This window comes from Anser anser, assembly GCF_964211835.1.
Source record: "Anser anser genome assembly, chromosome: 23".
Taxonomy (NCBI): Eukaryota; Metazoa; Chordata; class Aves; order Anseriformes; family Anatidae; genus Anser; species Anser anser.
In genome coordinates, this window is record NC_139744.1 from 8,267,999 (window position 1) to 8,287,999 (window position 20,001).

Genomic DNA, 20,001 nt, shown 5'->3' on the forward strand with positions numbered 1-20,001 from the left:
GGGTGATGAGGCGTCTTGGAATCCTAGTTGGGAGTGGTTGGCCACATGAGATGTACAGGATTTTTACCTGTGATTTAGTCTTGACAAGGCTATGTAATTGGTTTACTAACGTCTCATAAGAAAGAAGCATGAGCGGTTAACCTCCTGGGAGACCCAGAAAACTTCACCCCAGCAAACCCACTAGTAACCCCACCACACATCAAGCCAGAATGATACTTCCTATTCGCCTACGCCATCCTACGTTCAATCCCAAATAAACTAGGAGGCGTATTAGCACTGGCCGCCTCCGTACTGATCCTATTCCTAATCCCATTCCTGCACAAATCAAAACAACGAGCAATAACATTCCGACCACTCTCCCAGCTCCTATTCTGAGTACTAGTCGCCGACCTCCTCGTCCTAACATGAGTAGGAAGCCAACCCGTCGAACACCCATTCATCATCATCGGCCAACTCGCTTCAATCGCCTACTTCACTATCCCCCTATTTCTCCTCCCCGCCGCAAGCGCCCTAGAAAACAAAATACTCAACTGCTAAATACTCTAATAGTTTATAAAAACATTGGTCTTGTAAACCAAAGATTGAAGACTTACCACTTCTTAGAGTACCCCAAACTCAGAAAAAAAGGACTCAAACCTTTATCTCCAGCTCCCAAAGCTGGCATTTTCAATAAACTATTCTCTGACCCTAACCCCTAAACCGCCCGAATAGCACCCCGCGACAACCCCCGCACAAGCTCCAATACAACAAACAAAGTCAACAACAGCCCCCAACCCGCCACTAAAAACATCCCTGCCCCATGTGAATAAAACATGGAAACTCCACTAAAATCCGACCGAACAACAAACACCCCAACATTATTCACAGTAGAAACCCCGAACTTCCAAGCCCCCATAAACCCCCCAAACACCAACCCCCCAAAAACAATTGCCACAAACGCTACTGCACATCCAATCACCCGTCAATCCCCCCAAGCCCCAGGGAAAGGCTCCGCTGCTAAAGCTACTGAATAAACAAACACCACCAGCATACCCCCCAAATACACCATAAACAGCACTAAAGCCACGAACGAAACCCCAAGGCCCAGCAACCACCCGCACCCCGCCACAGACGCTAACACCAAACCAACAACCCCATAATACGGCGAAGGATTCGACGCCACACCCAAAACACCCACCGCAAAGCAAATCCCTAAAAAAAACATAAAATAAGTCATTATTCCTGCCCGGACACTACCCGAGGCCTGCGGCTCGAAAAGCCGCCATTGTTCTCAACTACAGGAACTAACCGCAAGCCCCCAATAATTCTACCCCATCTATGCCATTATGCTTAACCCTCCCCCCCTCCCCCCCCGAGGCGGGGGTATTTGGTTATGCATATTCGTGCATAAATTTATATACCCCATATACATACATACTATAGTACCAGTAATATACATTATATACGGACTATCTTATAAGCAGGTGCTAAACCCATACATGTACACGGCCATTAAACCCTTAAACACACTCCTACCAAACCACCCGGCATGAATGTTCTAGGACCATACCCCACAACACCCAATACAACTCCACTCAAGCGCATAACAAGACCCCATTTTAATGAATGCTCACAGGACATGCTCCAACAACAACTCTCCACCACATATCTCATGCAGTTCGTATCAGACGGATTTATTAATCGTACTCCTCACGTGAAATCAGCAACCCGTTGCACATAATGTCCGGTATGACTAGCTTCAGGCCCATACGTTCCCCCTAAACCCCTCGCCCTCCTCACATTTTTGCGCCTCTGGTTCCTCGGTCAGGGCCATCCATTGGGTTCACTCACCCCTCCTTGCCCTTCAAAGTGGCATCTGTGAGTACTTTCACCTTCTCAATGCGTAATCGCGGCATGTTCCAGCTTTTTGGCGCCTCTGGTTCCTCTTATTTTTTCCGGGGTTACCTCACAGGTGGCTATTCCCAGTGATCTCGGGGGTCCCACAATCTAAGCCTGGACACACCTGCCTCACGGCCTATCCTATATTTCAAGGGTCCCTCGATGAGACGGTTGGCGTATATGGGGAATCATCCTGACACTGATGCACTTTGACCACATTCAGTTAATGTTACCTCCACCCTCCGGGTTAAATGGGGCTATTGGATGAATGCTCGTTGGACATAGCACAAAACAACAAATCATTAAGCGCAACCCCTGCGCTTCACAAACTAAACCAGTAAACTTTCGCTAACCACCATGTAGCATAAACCTTCATCGCCCAATCCCAGCAAACTACCTCTAAAACTCCATTAATCATCCCTTCCATGACATCATCGGAACGATGTATATATACACACAAACACATACAAAATAACTTAAACTTATTAGAGAAACTCCAGTACTAAAAATAGTAAACACAAGCAATAATTTCATATACTTCACTCTCACTCACCACTCAACTATCAGCTAACCACACCCCCGTCCACATAGCTTAACACAAAGCATGGCACTGAAGTTGCCAAGATGGCATAAAACATGCCTGCGGACAAAAGACTTAGTCCTAACCTTACGGTTGGTTTTTGCTAAATATATACATGCAAGTATCCGCGCCCCAGTGTAAACGCCCTCGACCACCTACCCCCATACAGACCTTGAGGAGCGGGTATCAGGCACACCCAAGTAGTAGCCCAAGACGCCTCGCTAAGCCACGCCCCCACGGGTATTCAGCAGTAATTAACATTAAGCAATGAGTGCAAACTTGACTTAGTTATAGCAACAGCCTAACTTCAAGGGTTGGTAAATCTTGTGCCAGCCACCGCGCTCATACAAGAAACCCAAATCAACCGTCCTATTGACACGGCGTAAAGAGTGGTAAAATGCCTATCCTAGCTAACTAAGATCAAAATGCAACTGAGCTGTCATAAGCCCAAGATGCACCTAAACACACCATTAAGATGATCTTAGGAACTAACGACTGATTTAAACCCACGAAAGCCAGGGCCCAAACTGGGATTAGATACCCCACTATGCCTGGCCCTAAATCTTGATACTTACTTTACCGAAGTATCCGCCAGAGAACTACGAGCACAAACGCTTAAAACTCTAAGGACTTGGCGGTGCCCCAAACCCACCTAGAGGAGCCTGTTCTACAATCGATAATCCCCGATTAACCCAACCACCCCTTGCCAACACAGCCTACATACCGCCGTCGCCAGCCCACCTCGAATGAGAGCACAACAGTGGACACAATAGCACCCGGCTAATAAGACAGGTCAAGGTATAGCCTATGGAGTGGAAGAAATGGGCTACATTCCCTATTCATAGGGCACACGGAAAGAAGCGTGAAACCACTTCTGGAAGGCGGATTTAGCAGTAAAGTGGGACAATAGAGCCTACTTTAAGCCGGCCCTGGGGCACGTACATGGTTAAACATGCCTGTTAGTAGTGTGGCGAGCCATAGTGGGAAGGCTAGGGCTATGTTCATAGATAGTTGGGTGGTTGGGGTGAATGTATATGGAAGGAGGCCTAGAAGGTTGATTGTAAGAAGTATGATTATTAGGGATGTAAATATTATGGCTCATTTGTGGCCATTTTTGTTGAGTGGGACTATTAGTTGTTTTGTGATTAGGTGAAGGAGTCATGTTTGGATAGTAGAAAGGCGGTTGTTGATTCATCGGTTGTTTGGGGACGGGAATAGTAGGGCTGGGAAGAGTAGGGATAGTAGGATTAAGGGGATGCCAAATAGATTGGGGCTGGAAAATTGGTCAAAGAAGCTTAGGTTCATGGTCAGGATCATGGTGTGGGTTTGGTAGTGAGGGAGGTCTTATTTGATGGGGGGTTGGTTGTGGTGAAGGCTAGTAGTTTTGGTTGGATGAGGAGTGCTAGGGTTAATCAGGTTATAATTATGATTGAAAATCATGGTGCGGGGTTAAGCTGTGGCATATCATTAAGGAGGGGGAAGTCCCTCTTTGGCTAGCTTAAAAGGCTAGTGCTGTTGCATAGCTTCTTAATGATTAGGATGATGATAGAAGGGACGATCAGGCCTCGAAATGTGGGAGTGGGGTTGATTCTACTACAATGGGTATGTAGCTGTGATTAGCCCCGCAAATTTCTGAGCATTGTCCGTAAAAAATCCCAGGCCGGGTGGTAATGAATGAAGTTTGGTTTAGTCGGCCTGGGATTGCGTCTGTTTTAACTCCGAGCGTTGGGACTGCTCAGGAGTGGAGTACGTCTCCTGCAGTAATGATCACGCGGATGGGGGATTCTATTGGGATAACTACGCGGTGGTCAACTTCTAGCAGTCGGAAGTGGCCGTTGGGTAAGTCTGGGGTGGGCACTATGTAGGAGTCGAATGATAGGTCTTTGAAGTCTGTGTATTCGTAGCTTCAGTATCATTGGTGGCCGATGGCTTTTAGGGTGAGGTCTGGTTCGTCGATTTCGTCCATTATGTAGAGGATTTGTAGGGATGGGAGGGCGAGGAGTACCAGGACGATAGCAGGTAGGATTGTCCAGATCAGCTCTACTTCTTGGGCGTCTACAGCATTGGACGAGAGTTTTTCTGTTAGTATGTGGGCTAAAAGGTAGAGAACTAGGCTGCAGATAGCTAGGGCAACGATTAGGGCGTGGTCGTGGAATTCAACGAGTTCTTCTATGATGGGTGATGAGGCGTCTTGGAATCCTAGTTGGGAGTGGTTGGCCACATGAGATGTACAGGATTTTTACCTGTGATTTAGTCTTGACAAGGCTATGTAATTGGTTTACTAACGTCTCATAAGAAAGAAGCATGAGCGGTTAACCTCCTGGGAGACCCAGAAAACTTCACCCCAGCAAACCCACTAGTAACCCCACCACACATCAAGCCAGAATGATACTTCCTATTCGCCTACGCCATCCTACGTTCAATCCCAAATAAACTAGGAGGCGTATTAGCACTGGCCGCCTCCGTACTGATCCTATTCCTAATCCCATTCCTGCACAAATCAAAACAACGAGCAATAACATTCCGACCACTCTCCCAGCTCCTATTCTGAGTACTAGTCGCCGACCTCCTCGTCCTAACATGAGTAGGAAGCCAACCCGTCGAACACCCATTCATCATCATCGGCCAACTCGCTTCAATCGCCTACTTCACTATCCTCCTATTTCTCCTCCCCGCCGCAAGCGCCCTAGAAAACAAAATACTCAACTGCTAAATACTCTAATAGTTTATAAAAACATTGGTCTTGTAAACCAAAGATTGAAGACTTACCACTTCTTAGAGTACCCCAAACTCAGAAAAAAAGGACTCAAACCTTTATCTCCAGCTCCCAAAGCTGGCATTTTCAATAAACTATTCTCTGACCCTAACCCCTAAACCGCCCGAATAGCACCCCGCGACAACCCCCGCACAAGCTCCAATACAACAAACAAAGTCAACAACAGCCCCCAACCCGCCACTAAAAACATCCCTGCCCCATGTGAATAAAACATGGAAACTCCACTAAAATCCGACCGAACAACAAACACCCCAACATTATTCACAGTAGAAACCCCGAACTTCCAAGCCCCCATAAACCCCCCAAACACCAACCCCCCAAAAACAATTGCCACAAACGCTACTGCACATCCAATCACCCGTCAATCCCCCCAAGCCCCAGGGAAAGGCTCCGCTGCTAAAGCTACTGAATAAACAAACACCACCAGCATACCCCCCAAATACACCATAAACAGCACTAAAGCCACGAACGAAACCCCAAGGCCCAGCAACCACCCGCACCCCGCCACAGACGCTAACACCAAACCAACAACCCCATAATACGGCGAAGGATTCGACGCCACACCCAAAACACCCACCGCAAAGCAAATCCCTAAAAAAAACATAAAATAAGTCATTATTCCTGCCCGGACACTACCCGAGGCCTGCGGCTCGAAAAGCCGCCATTGTTCTCAACTACAGGAACTAACCGCAAGCCCCCAATAATTCTACCCCATCTATGCCATTATGCTTAACCCCCCCCCCCTCCCCCCCCGAGGCGGGGGTATTTGGTTATGCATATTCGTGCATAAATTTATATACCCCATATACATACATACTATAGTACCAGTAATATACATTATATACGGACTATCTTATAAGCAGGTGCTAAACCCATACATGTACACGGCCATTAAACCCTTAAACACACTCCTACCAAACCACCCGGCATGAATGTTCTAGGACCATACCCCACAACACCCAATACAACTCCACTCAAGCGCATAACAAGACCCCATTTTAATGAATGCTCACAGGACATGCTCCAACAACAACTCTCCACCACATATCTCATGCAGTTCGTATCAGACGGATTTATTAATCGTACTCCTCACGTGAAATCAGCAACCCGTTGCACATAATGTCCGGTATGACTAGCTTCAGGCCCATACGTTCCCCCTAAACCCCTCGCCCTCCTCACATTTTTGCGCCTCTGGTTCCTCGGTCAGGGCCATCCATTGGGTTCACTCACCCCTCCTTGCCCTTCAAAGTGGCATCTGTGAGTACTTTCACCTTCTCAATGCGTAATCGCGGCATGTTCCAGCTTTTTGGCGCCTCTGGTTCCTCTTATTTTTTCCGGGGTTACCTCACAGGTGGCTATTCCCAGTGATCTCGGGGGTCCCACAATCTAAGCCTGGACACACCTGCCTCACGGCCTATCCTATATTTCAAGGGTCCCTCGATGAGACGGTTGGCGTATATGGGGAATCATCCTGACACTGATGCACTTTGACCACATTCAGTTAATGTTACCTCCACCCTCCGGGTTAAATGGGGCTATTGGATGAATGCTCGTTGGACATAGCACAAAACAACAAATCATTAAGCGCAACCCCTGCGCTTCACAAACTAAACCAGTAAACTTTCGCTAACCACCATGTAGCATAAACCTTCATCGCCCAATCCCAGCAAACTACCTCTAAAACTCCATTAATCATCCCTTCCATGACATCATCGGAACGATGTATATATACACACAAACACATACAAAATAACTTAAACTTATTAGAGAAACTCCAGTACTAAAAATAGTAAACACAAGCAATAATTTCATATACTTCACTCTCACTCACCACTCAACTATCAGCTAACCACACCCCCGTCCACATAGCTTAACACAAAGCATGGCACTGAAGTTGCCAAGATGGCATAAAACATGCCTGCGGACAAAAGACTTAGTCCTAACCTTACGGTTGGTTTTTGCTAAATATATACATGCAAGTATCCGCGCCCCAGTGTAAACGCCCTCGACCACCTACCCCCATACAGGCCTTGAGGAGCGGGTATCAGGCACACCCAAGTAGTAGCCCAAGACGCCTCGCTAAGCCACGCCCCCACGGGTATTCAGCAGTAATTAACATTAAGCAATGAGTGCAAACTTGACTTAGTTATAGCAACAGCCTAACTTCAAGGGTTGGTAAATCTTGTGCCAGCCACCGCGGTCATACAAGAAACCCAAATCAACCGTCCTATTGACACGGCGTAAAGAGTGGTAAAATGCCTATCCTAGCTAACTAAGATCAAAATGCAACTGAGCTGTCATAAGCCCAAGATGCACCTAAACACACCATTAAGATGATCTTAGGAACTAACGACTGATTTAAACCCACGAAAGCCAGGGCCCAAACTGGGATTAGATACCCCACTATGCCTGGCCCTAAATCTTGATACTTACTTTACCGAAGTATCCGCCAGAGAACTACGAGCACAAACGCTTAAAACTCTAAGGACTTGGCGGTGCCCCAAACCCACCTAGAGGAGCCTGTTCTACAATCGATAATCCCCGATTAACCCAACCACCCCTTGCCAACACAGCCTACATACCGCCGTCGCCAGCCCACCTCGAATGAGAGCACAACAGTGGACACAATAGCACCCCGCTAATAAGACAGGTCAAGGTATAGCCTATGGAGTGGAAGAAATGGGCTACATTCCCTATTCATAGGGCACACGGAAAGAAGCGTGAAACCACTTCTGGAAGGCGGATTTAGCAGTAAAGTGGGACAATAGAGCCTACTTTAAGCCGGCCCTGGGGCACGTACATACCGCCCGTCACCCTCCTCAAAAGCCACATCCCACATAACTAATACCATAAATACGCTGAAGATGAGGTAAGTCGTAACAAGGTAAGTGTACCGGAAGGTGTACTTAGAATATCAAGATGTAGCTATAACACCAAAGCACTCAGCTTACACCTGAAAGATATCTACTAGACCGGATCGTCTTGAAGCCCCCCCTCTAGCTCAACCACACAAATAGTACACCAAAACTAAAGAATTTACTAAACTAATTAAACTAAAGCATTTTACAGTCTTAGTATAGGCGATAGAAAAGACACTTAGACGCGATAGAGACCCCAGTACCGTAAGGGAAAGATGAAATAGCAGTGAAACAATCAAAGCGACAGACAGCAAAGATCAACCCTTGTACCTTTTGCATCATGGTTTAGCGAGAACAACCAAGCAAAGTGAACTAAAGTTTGCCCCCCCGAAACCCAAGCGAGCTACTTTCAAGCAGTTAAAGAGAGCGAACCCGTCTCTGTTGCAAAAGAGTGGGATGACTTGTCAGTAGAGGTGAAAAGCCAACCGAGCTGGGTGATAGCTGGTTACCTGTGAAACGAATCTAAGTTCCCCCTTAATCCTCCCTACCGGACATCCTGAACCCTAATGAGATGATTAAGAGCTATTTAATGGAGGGACAGCTCCATTAAAAAAGGACACAACCTCGACTAGCGGATAATTCTTACTACTGATCCTACCGTGGGCCCTAAAGCAGCCATCAAAAAAGAGTGCGTCAAAGCTCCACCACCTAAAAATACCAAAATAAGATGATTCCCTTATCACAAACAGGTCAACCTATGAATATAGGAGAATTAATGCTAAAATAAGTAACTCAGGGCCACACCCCTCTAACGGCGCAAGCTTACATAGAAACATTATTAACAGACCTAGACAGATACAAAAACCCCTACAAGACCACGTATTAACTAACCCTGTTAACCCGACTCAGGAGCGCCTATAAGAGCGATTAAAATCTGTGAAAGGAACTCGGCAAATTAATAAGGCCCGACTGTTTACCAAAAACATAGCCTTCAGCAAATTAAACAAGTATTGAAGGTGATGCCTGCCCGGTGACTTAGGTTTAACGGCCGCGGTATCCTAACCGTGCAAAGGTAGCGCAATCAATTGTCCCATAAATCGAGACTTGTATGAATGGCTAAACGAGGTCTTAACTGTCTCTCACAGATAATCAGTGAAATTGATCTCCCCGTGCAAAAGCGGGGATGTGAACATAAGACGAGAAGACCCTGTGGAACTTAAAAATCAACGACCACCGCGAATCCTCAATCAACCCCACTGGGGCCACTACCATCGCAGAGCCTGGTCGATATTTTTCGGTTGGGGCGACCTTGGAGGAGAACAAATCCTCCAAAAACAAGACCATACCTCTTTACCTAGAGCTACCCCTCAAAGTGCTAACAGTGACCAGACCCAATATAATTGATTAATGGACCAAGCTACCCCAGGGATAACAGCGCAATCCCCCTCAAGAGCCCATATCGACAGGGGGGTTTACGACCTCGATGTTGGATCAGGACATCCTAATGGTGCAGCCGCTATTAAGGGTTCGTTTGTTCAACGATTAACAGTCCTACGTGATCTGAGTTCAGACCGGAGCAATCCAGGTCGGTTTCTATCTATGACACACTCTCCCCAGTACGAAAGGACCGGGAAAGTGGGGCCAATACCACAAGCACGCCCCCCCCCTCTAAGCAGTGAAACCAACTAAACCGTGAAGAGGGCCTTCCCCCACCACTTTCAATCCTAGAAAAGGACCAGCTAGAGTGGCAGAGCCCGGCAAGTGCAGAAGGCTTAAGCCCTTTCCCCAGAGGTTCAAATCCTCTCCCTAGCTTCACCCATGATTCAAATAACAACACTAAGCTGCCTCATTATATCCCTCCTATACATCATCCCAATCCTGATTGCCGTAGCCTTCCTAACCCTAGTAGAACGGAAAATCCTAAGCTACATACAATCCCGCAAAGGCCCTAACGTTGTCGGGCCTTTTGGCCTACTTCAACCATTTGCGGACGGACTGAAACTATTTACCAAAGAGCCCATCCGACCCTCTACCTCTTCCCCACTTCTATTCATTCTGATACCAATACTAGCCCTTGTCCTAGCCCTCACCACTTGAGCACCACTACCACTCCCATTTCCCCTAGCAGATCTAAACCTCGGAGTTCTCTTCCTAATAGCCATGTCAAGCCTAGCCGTCTACTCAGTCCTATGATCAGGCTGAGCCTCGAACTCAAAATACGCACTAATCGGAGCCCTACGGGCAGTAGCACAGACCATTTCATACGAAGTGACACTGGCCATAATCCTGCTATCAATAATCATACTAAGCGGAAGCTACACACTCAGCTCCTTTGCCGTCGCACAGGAGCCTCTATACTTCATTTTCTCCTCATGACCCCTAGCAATAATATGATACGTATCCACCCTAGCAGAGACAAACCGAGCTCCTTTTGACCTCACAGAGGGTGAATCTGAGCTAGTCTCAGGGTTTAACGTTGAATACGCCGCAGGACCCTTCGCCTTATTCTTCCTAGCTGAATATGCGAACATTATGCTAATAAATACACTTACAGCCATCATATTCCTAAACCCAAGCGCCCTAGGGCCACCCACAGAACTATTCCCCGTCATCCTAGCCACAAAAGTCCTCCTACTATCTTCTGGTTTCTTATGGGTCCGAGCTTCATACCCACGATTCCGATATGACCAACTAATGCACCTACTATGAAAAAACTTCCTACCCCTCACACTAGCTCTGTGCCTCTGACACATCAGCATACCTATCTGCTATGCAGGCCTACCTCCTTACATAAGGAAATGTGCCTGAACTACAAAGGGTCACTATGATAAAGTGAACATAGAGGTATAACAGCCCTCTCATTTCCTGTTGACCTTAGAAAAGTAGGAATTGAACCCACACAAGAGAAATCAAAATTCTCCATACTTCCCTTATATTATTTTCTAGTAGAGTCAGCTAATCAAGCTATCGGGCCCATACCCCGAAAATGATGGTTTAACCCCCTCCTCTACTAATGAACCCTTACGCGACCCCAATCATAACCTTCAGCCTCATCTTGGGCACCACAATCACAATTTCCAGCAACCACTGAGTTCTGGCCTGGACAGGACTGGAGATCAACGCACTAGCCATCATTCCCCTAATTGCCAAATCCCACCACCCACGAGCAGTAGAAGCCGCAACGAAATACTTCCTAACCCAAGCAGCTGCTTCCGCCCTGGTCCTATTCTCTAGCATAACCAATGCCTGAGTCACCGGCCAATGAGACATCACACAAATAAACCACCCAACCTCCTGTCTACTACTGACAGCAGCAATCGCTATTAAACTGGGCCTAGTGCCATTTCACTTCTGATTCCCAGAAGTACTACAAGGATCGCCACTAATAACAGCCCTGCTACTCTCGACCCTCATAAAATTCCCCCCACTAACCCTGCTCCTACTAACATCCAAATCCCTCGACCCAGCTCTACTCACCGCCATGGCCCTAGCCTCAACAGCACTAGGAGGCTGAATAGGACTGAACCAAACACAAACACGCAAAATCCTAGCCTTCTCGTCCATCTCCCACTTAGGCTGAATCGCCATCATCCTAGTTTACAGCCCCAAATTGGCCTTACTTACCTTCTACCTATACTAGGATGGCCTCTAGCAGGATTTACTCACTGATTCCCACTACTCACTGGGTTTACCCTACACCAAACATGAGCAAAAGCCCACTTCGGGGTAATATTTACAGGAGTAAACCTAACGTTCTTCCCCCAGCACTTCCTAGGCCTAGCAGGAATACCCCGACGATACTCGGACTATCCCGACGCCTACACACTATGAAACACCATTTCCTCCATCGGCTCCCTAATCTCAATAGTAGCCGTAATCATACTAATATTCATCATCTGAGAAGCCTTTCCGGCCAAACGAAAAGTCCTACAACCAGAACTAACTACCACAAACGTTGAATGAATCCACGGCTGCCCTCCCCCATACCATACTTTCGAGGAACCGGCCTTCGTCCAAGTACAAGAAAGGAAGGAATCGAACCCTCACATGCTGGTTTCAAGCCAACTGCATTAACCGCTCATGCTTCTTTCTTATGAGACGTTAGTAAACCAATTACATAGCCTTGTCAAGACTAAATCACAGGTAAAAATCCTGTACATCTCATGTGGCCAACCACTCCCAACTAGGATTCCAAGACGCCTCATCACCCATCACAGAAGAACTCGTTGAATTCCACGACCACGCCCTAATCGTTGCCCTAGCTATCTGCAGCCTAGTTCTCTACCTTTTAGCCCACATACTAACAGAAAAACTCTCGTCCAATGCTGTAGACGCCCAAGAAGTAGAGCTGATCTGGACAATCCTACCTGCTATCGTCCTGGTACTCCTCGCCCTCCCATCCCTACAAATCCTCTACATAATGGACGAAATCGACGAACCAGACCTCACCCTAAAAGCCATCGGCCACCAATGATACTGAAGCTACGAATACACAGACTTCAAAGACCTATCATTCGACTCCTACATAGTGCCCACCCCAGACTTACCCAACGGCCACTTCCGACTGCTAGAAGTTGACCACCGCGTAGTTATCCCAATAGAATCCCCCATCCGCGTGATCATTACTGCAGGAGACGTACTCCACTCCTGAGCAGTCCCAACGCTCGGAGTTAAAACAGACGCAATCCCAGGCCGACTAAACCAAACTTCATTCATTACCACCCGGCCTGGGATTTTTTACGGACAATGCTCAGAAATTTGCGGGGCTAATCACAGCTACATACCCATTGTAGTAGAATCAACCCCACTCCCACATTTCGAGGCCTGATCGTCCCTTCTATCATCATCCTAATCATTAAGAAGCTATGCAACAGCACTAGCCTTTTAAGCTAGCCAAAGAGGGACTTCCCCCTCCTTAATGATATGCCACAGCTTAACCCCGCACCATGATTTTCAATCATAATTATAACCTGATTAACCCTAGCACTCCTCATCCAACCAAAACTACTAGCCTTCACCACAACCAACCCCCCATCAAATAAGACCTCCCTCACTACCAAACCCACACCATGATCCTGACCATGAACCTAAGCTTCTTTGACCAATTTTCCAGCCCCAATCTATTTGGCATCCCCTTAATCCTACTATCCCTACTCTTCCCAGCCCTACTATTCCCGTCCCCAAACAACCGATGAATCAACAACCGCCTTTCTACTATCCAAACATGACTCCTTCACCTAATCACAAAACAACTAATAGTCCCACTCAACAAAAATGGCCACAAATGAGCCATAATATTTACATCCCTAATAATCATACTTCTTACAATCAACCTTCTAGGCCTCCTTCCATATACATTCACCCCAACCACCCAACTATCTATGAACATAGCCCTAGCCTTCCCACTATGGCTCGCCACACTACTAACAGGCCTACGAAACCAACCATCAGCCTCTTTAGCCCACCTATTACCCGAAGGTACCCCTACACCCCTAATCCCCGCACTAATCCTGATCGAAACAACCAGCCTACTAATCCGCCCCCTAGCCCTCGGAGTCCGCCTTACAGCCAGCCTTACAGCAGGACACTTACTCATCCAACTCATCTCTACAGCCTCCATTGCATTAATACCCACCCTTCCTGCAGTATCCATCCTAACAATAATCATCCTACTACTCCTAACCATCCTAGAAGTAGCAGTAGCCATAATCCAGGCCTACGTCTTCGTGCTCCTTCTAAGCCTATACTTACAAGAAAACATCTAATGGCACACCAAGCACACTCATACCACATAGTTGACCCAAGCCCTTGACCAATCTTCGGGGCAGCCGCCGCCCTACTCACAACCTCAGGATTAATCATGTGATTCCACTACAACTCATCCATACTACTAACCCTAGGCCTCATCTCAATACTCCTAGTAATACTCCAATGATGACGAGACATTGTACGAGAAAGCACCTTCCAAGGCCATCACACTCCCACAGTCCAAAAAGGCCTACGATATGGCATAATCCTTTTCATCACATCCGAAGCATTCTTCTTCTTAGGGTTCTTCTGAGCGTTCTTCCACTCGAGCCTGGCCCCAACCCCAGAACTAGGAGGCCAATGACCCCCAACAGGAATTAAACCACTCAACCCGATAGAAGTCCCCCTACTAAACACAGCCATCCTACTAGCCTCAGGCGTTACCGTAACGTGAGCCCATCACAGCATCACAGAAGGAAACCGAAAACACGCCATCCACGCCCTAACCCTAACGATCCTCCTGGGATTCTACTTCACAGCCCTACAAGCAATAGAATACCACGAAGCCCCATTCTCAATCGCCGATAGCGTCTACGGATCTACCTTCTTCGTTGCCACTGGATTCCACGGACTCCACGTAATCATCGGATCCTCCTTCCTGACCGTCTGCCTCTTCCGACTGATCAAGTTCCACTTTACATCAGACCACCACTTCGGATTCGAGGCAGCAGCCTGATACTGACACTTCGTAGACGTCATCTGACTATTCCTCTACATAACCATCTACTGATGAGGATCTTGCTCTTCTAGTATATTAATTACAATTGACTTCCAATCTCTAGAATCTGGTATAAACCCAGAGGAGAGCAATGAACGCACTCATGTTCATATTCGCCCTATCATCAATCCTAAGCGCCGCCCTAACCGCATTAAACTTCTGACTCGCCCAAATAAACCCCGACTCAGAGAAACTCTCACCGTACGAATGTGGATTCGACCCACTTGGATCTGCTCGATTACCATTCTCAGTCCGATTCTTCCTCAGTAGCCATCCTGTTCGTCCTATTCGACCTAGAAATCGCCCTCCTACTCCCCCTGCCATGAGCCGTCCAACTCCAATCCCCCCTAATGACCCTCACCTGAACTGTAGCGATCCTCCTTCTCCTAACACTCGGACTGGCCTACGAGTGAATTCAAGGGGGCCTAGAATGAGCAGAATAACAGAAAGTTAGTCTAACCAAAAAGATAGCTGGTTTCGACCCAGCAGATTACAGCCAACCCTGTAACTTTCTTATGTCGCCCCTACATTTAAGCTTCTACTCAGCCTTCATTTTCAGCGGACTAGGACTAGCCTTCCACCGAACCCACCTAGTATCCGCCCTACTATGCCTTGAAAGCATAATATTATCGATATTCGTAGGCCTATCAATATGATCCATCGAAAACCAAGTCTCCTCATTCACCATGGTACCAATTCTCATGCTAACCTTCTCAGCGTGTGAGGCGGGCACAGGCCTGGCCATCCTAGTAGCCTCCACCCGCACACATGGCTCCGACCATCTACACAACCTAAACCTCCTGCAATGCTAAAAATCATCCTACCCACAATCATACTTCTTCCAACAGCCCTGCTGTCTCCACCAAAATTTCTATGGACTAACACCACCTTATACAGCCTCCTAATCGCTGCCCTAAGCCTACAGTGATTAATCCCAACCTACTACCCCTACAAATTTTTATCCAACTGAACAGGAATTGACCAAATCTCATCCCCCCTCCTAGTACTATCCTGCTGACTACTCCCACTCATAATCATAGCAAGCCAAAACCACCTGCAACAAGAACCCCTACAACGCAAACGAATCTTTATCTCAACCTTAGTCGCAGTCCAGCCATTCATCCTACTAGCCTTTTCCACCACAGAACTAGCACTATTTTACATCTCATTTGAAGCAACCCTCATTCCCACCCTAATCTTAATCACCCGATGGGGGAACCAACCAGAACGCCTAAGCGCTGGCATCTACCTGCTATTCTACACGCCAGTAAGCTCTCTACCCCTGCTAATCACAATCATACACCTATACGTGAAAATTGGCACCCTGCACCTGCCAACCCTACAACTAACCCACCCAACCCTATCCACCTCATGGACAGGAATACTATCAGGTCTAGCACTGCTCATAGCATTCATAGTAAAAGCCCCACTATACGGCCTACACCTCTGACTGCCAAAAGCCCACGTAGAAGCACCCATCGCAGGCTCAATACTCCTCGCCGCCCTACTACTAAAGCTAGGAGGATACGGAATTATACGAGTCACTCTATTTATGGGCCCACTGTCCAACCTCCTGCACTACCCCTTCCTAACCCTGGCCCTATGAGGCGCCCTAATGACTAGCTCAATCTGCCTACGACAGACAGACCTAAAATCACTAATCGCTTATTCATCCGTTAGCCACATAGGCCTAGTTATCGCCGCAGGAATAATCCAAACCCACTGATCATTCTCAGGGGCAATGATCCTAATAATTTCCCATGGACTAACTTCCTCCATACTATTCTGCCTAGCCAACACAAACTATGAACGTACGCACAGCCGAATTCTACTACTCACACGAGGCCTACAACCTCTCCTACCACTCATAGCTACCTGATGATTGCTGGCCAATCTAACAAACATAGCCTTACCCCCAACAACAAACCTCATAGCAGAGCTAACCATTATAATCACCTTATTCAACTGATCTGCCTTCACGATCATCCTAACAGGAATCGCAACCCTACTAACCGCCTCCTACACCTTATTCATACTACTAATGACCCAACGAGGCTCAATCCCCTCCCACATCACATCTATGCAAAACTCAACCACGCGAGAACACCTGCTCATAACACTCCACATTATCCCAATATTCCTCCTAATCCTCAAACCCGAACTGATCTCCGGAATCCCCTCATGCAAGTATAGTTTAAACCAAACATTAGACTGTGATTCTAAGAATAGAAGTTCAAACCTTCTTACCTGCCGAGGGGAGGGTTTAACCAACAAGAGCTGCTAACTCTTACATCTGAGCCTAAAACCTCAGCCCCCTTACTTTTAAAGGATAACAGCAATCCACTGGTCTTAGGAACCACCCATCTTGGTGCAAATCCAAGTAAAAGTAGTGAACCCCACACTACTAATCAACTCCCTCACACTACTCACGCTGACAATCCTCCTAACCCCAATCATCCTGCCATTTCTATTTAAAAACTTTAAAAACACCCCACAAGCCACCACCCGCGCTGTTAAAACCGCATTCCTAATTAGCCTAGCCCCTACAACCGCATTCATCTACTCGGGAGTAGAATCTGTCACCTGCCACTGGGAGTGAAAATTCATTATAAACTTTAAAATCCCCCTGAGCCTAAAAATAGACCAATACTCAATAACATTTCTTCCAATCGCCCTATTTGTAACATGATCAATCCTACAATTCGCCATATGATACATGGCCTCAGAGCCATACGTAACAAAATTTTTCACCTACCTACTGACATTCCTAGTCGCCATACTCCTCCTAACAACCGCAAACAACATATTCCTCCTATTCGTAGGCTGGGAAGGAGTACGAATCATGTCCTTCCTTCTCATCGGCTGATGACAAGGCCGAGCAGATGCCAACACCGCCGCCCTACAAGCCGTAATCTACAACCGAATCGGAGACATCGGACTGATCCTGAGCATAGCATGACTAGCTTCAACATTCAACACCTGAGAGATCCAACAAGCCGTACACCCCCACCAAACCCCAATCCTCCCCCTCATAGGATTAATCCTCGCAGCCGCAGGAAAATCCGCCCAATTTGGACTCCACCCATGACTGCCCGCAGCAATAGAAGGCCCCACCCCAGTATCAGCCCTACTGCACTCCAGTACCATAGTAGTAGCCGGAATCTTCCTGCTCATCCGCATGCACCCCCTGCTAGCCACCAACCAGACAGCCCTAACTGCCTGCCTATGCCTAGGTGCTCTATCAACCCTATTCGCTGCCACATGCGCCCTAACCCAAAATGACATCAAAAAAATCATTGCTTTCTCAACATCCAGCCAACTAGGACTAATAATAGTCACTATCGGACTAAACCTCCCACAACTAGCCTTCCTACACATCTCAACCCATGCCTTCTTTAAAGCCATACTATTCCTATGCTCAGGGTCTATCATCCACAACCTAAACGGAGAACAAGATATCCGAAAGATAGGAGGCCTACAGAAAATACTCCCAGTCACTACTTCCTGCCTAACCATCGGAAACCTGGCGCTGATAGGAACCCCATTCCTAGCCGGATTCTACTCAAAAGACCTCATCATCGAAAGCTTAAACACATCATACCTAAATACTTGAGCCCTACTCCTAACCCTTATAGCCACAGCATTCACCGCAACCTACAGCATCCGCATAACCATCCTAGTCCAAGCTGGACAAACCCGAATCCCCCCAATAGTATCAATAAACGAAAACAACCCACTAATCACCGCCCCCCTAACCCGACTCGCCCTAGGCAGCATTACAGCAGGAATAATCATTACCTCTTTCATCACACCAACCAAAACCCCCCCAATAACCATACCCCTTATCACCAAAACCGCTGCCATCCTCATAACAATCCTAGGAATCATCCTAGCCCTAGAACTATCGAACATAACACACACCCTCACTCACCCCAAACCAAACCCCCTCATAAACTTCTCCTCTGCATTAGGGTACTTCAACCCCCTAGTACACCGATTCTTCTCCAAAAACCTACTAGAAAAGGGACAAAACATTGCCCTACACTTGATCGACCTCTCCTGACTCAAAAAAATAGGGCCAGAGGGCCTTGCTGAACTACAAGTAGCCGCAAGCAAAGCCGCAACCTCAATACACACAGGGCTAATTAAGGCCTACCTAGGATCCTTCGCCCTCTCCATCCTGGTAATAATCCTAATAACACACAGACTCACTAATGGCCCCTAACATCCGCAAATCCCATCCCCTACTAAAAATAATCAACAACTCCCTAATCGACCTACCCGCCCCCTCCAACATCTCTGCCTGATGAAACTTCGGCTCCCTTCTAGCCATCTGCTTAGCCACACAAATCCTAACAGGCCTGCTACTAGCCATACACTACACCGCAGACACTTCACTCGCCTTCTCCTCAGTAGCTCACACATGCCGAGACGTCCAGTACGGATGGCTCATCCGCAACCTCCACGCCAACGGTGCTTCGCTCTTCTTTATCTGCATCTACTTACACATCGGACGAGGCCTCTACTACGGCTCCTACCTATACAAAGAAACCTGAAACACAGGAGTAATCCTCCTACTCACCCTAATAGCAACTGCCTTCGTAGGGTATGTCCTACCATGAGGACAAATGTCATTCTGAGGGGCCACCGTAATCACCAACCTATTCTCAGCCATCCCGTACATTGGGCAAACTCTAGTAGAATGAGCCTGAGGAGGATTCTCAGTAGACAATCCAACCTTAACCCGATTCTTCGCCATCCACTTCCTACTGCCCTTCCTAATTGCAGGAATCACCCTAGTCCACCTAACCTTCCTACACGAATCAGGCTCAAATAACCCACTAGGAATCGTATCAGACTGCGACAAAATCCCATTCCACCCATACTTCTCCATTAAAGACAGCTTAGGGCTTACCCTAATAATCACCCCTCTAATAGCACTAGCCCTATTTTCACCGAACCTCCTGGTTCTTGGAATCCTAGTTGGGAGTGGTTGGCCACATGAGATGTACAGGATTTTTACCTGTGATTTAGTCTTGACAAGGCTATGTAATTGGTTTACTAACGTCTCATAAGAAAGAAGCATGAGCGGTTAATGCAGTTGGCTTGAAACCCATCCCCAGTGGTGCCAGTGCACTCTCTGAACTCACTGAAGTGCATCCCCAGTGGTGCCAGTGCACTCTCTGCACTCACTGCACTGCATCCCCAGTGGTGCCAGTGCGCTCTCTGGAGTCACAGCACTGCATCCCCAGTGGTGCCAGTGCACTCGCTGGACTCACTGCAGTGCATCCCCAGTGGTGCCAGTGCACTCTCTGGACTCACTGCACTGCATCCCCAGTGGTGCCAGTGCACTCTCTGGACTCACTGCAGTGCATCCCCAGTG

General features: G+C 47.4%; 2 long non-coding RNA genes across 2 annotated transcripts in view; one reads left to right on the plus strand and one right to left on the minus strand.

The window, feature by feature from the left end:
• The window catches only part of LOC310885479, a 139,724-nt gene extending 133,880 nt beyond the window's left edge, over window positions 1-5,844 (minus strand). Inside the window, exon 1 of the long non-coding RNA XR_014574835.1 lies at window positions 4,776-5,844. This is a non-coding gene — a long non-coding RNA (uncharacterized lncRNA). The remainder of the gene's footprint in view (window positions 1-4,775) is intronic.
• The window catches only part of LOC310885478, a 34,116-nt gene that overhangs the window by 3,936 nt on the left and 10,179 nt on the right, over window positions 1-20,001 (plus strand). The window lies entirely within an intron of this gene.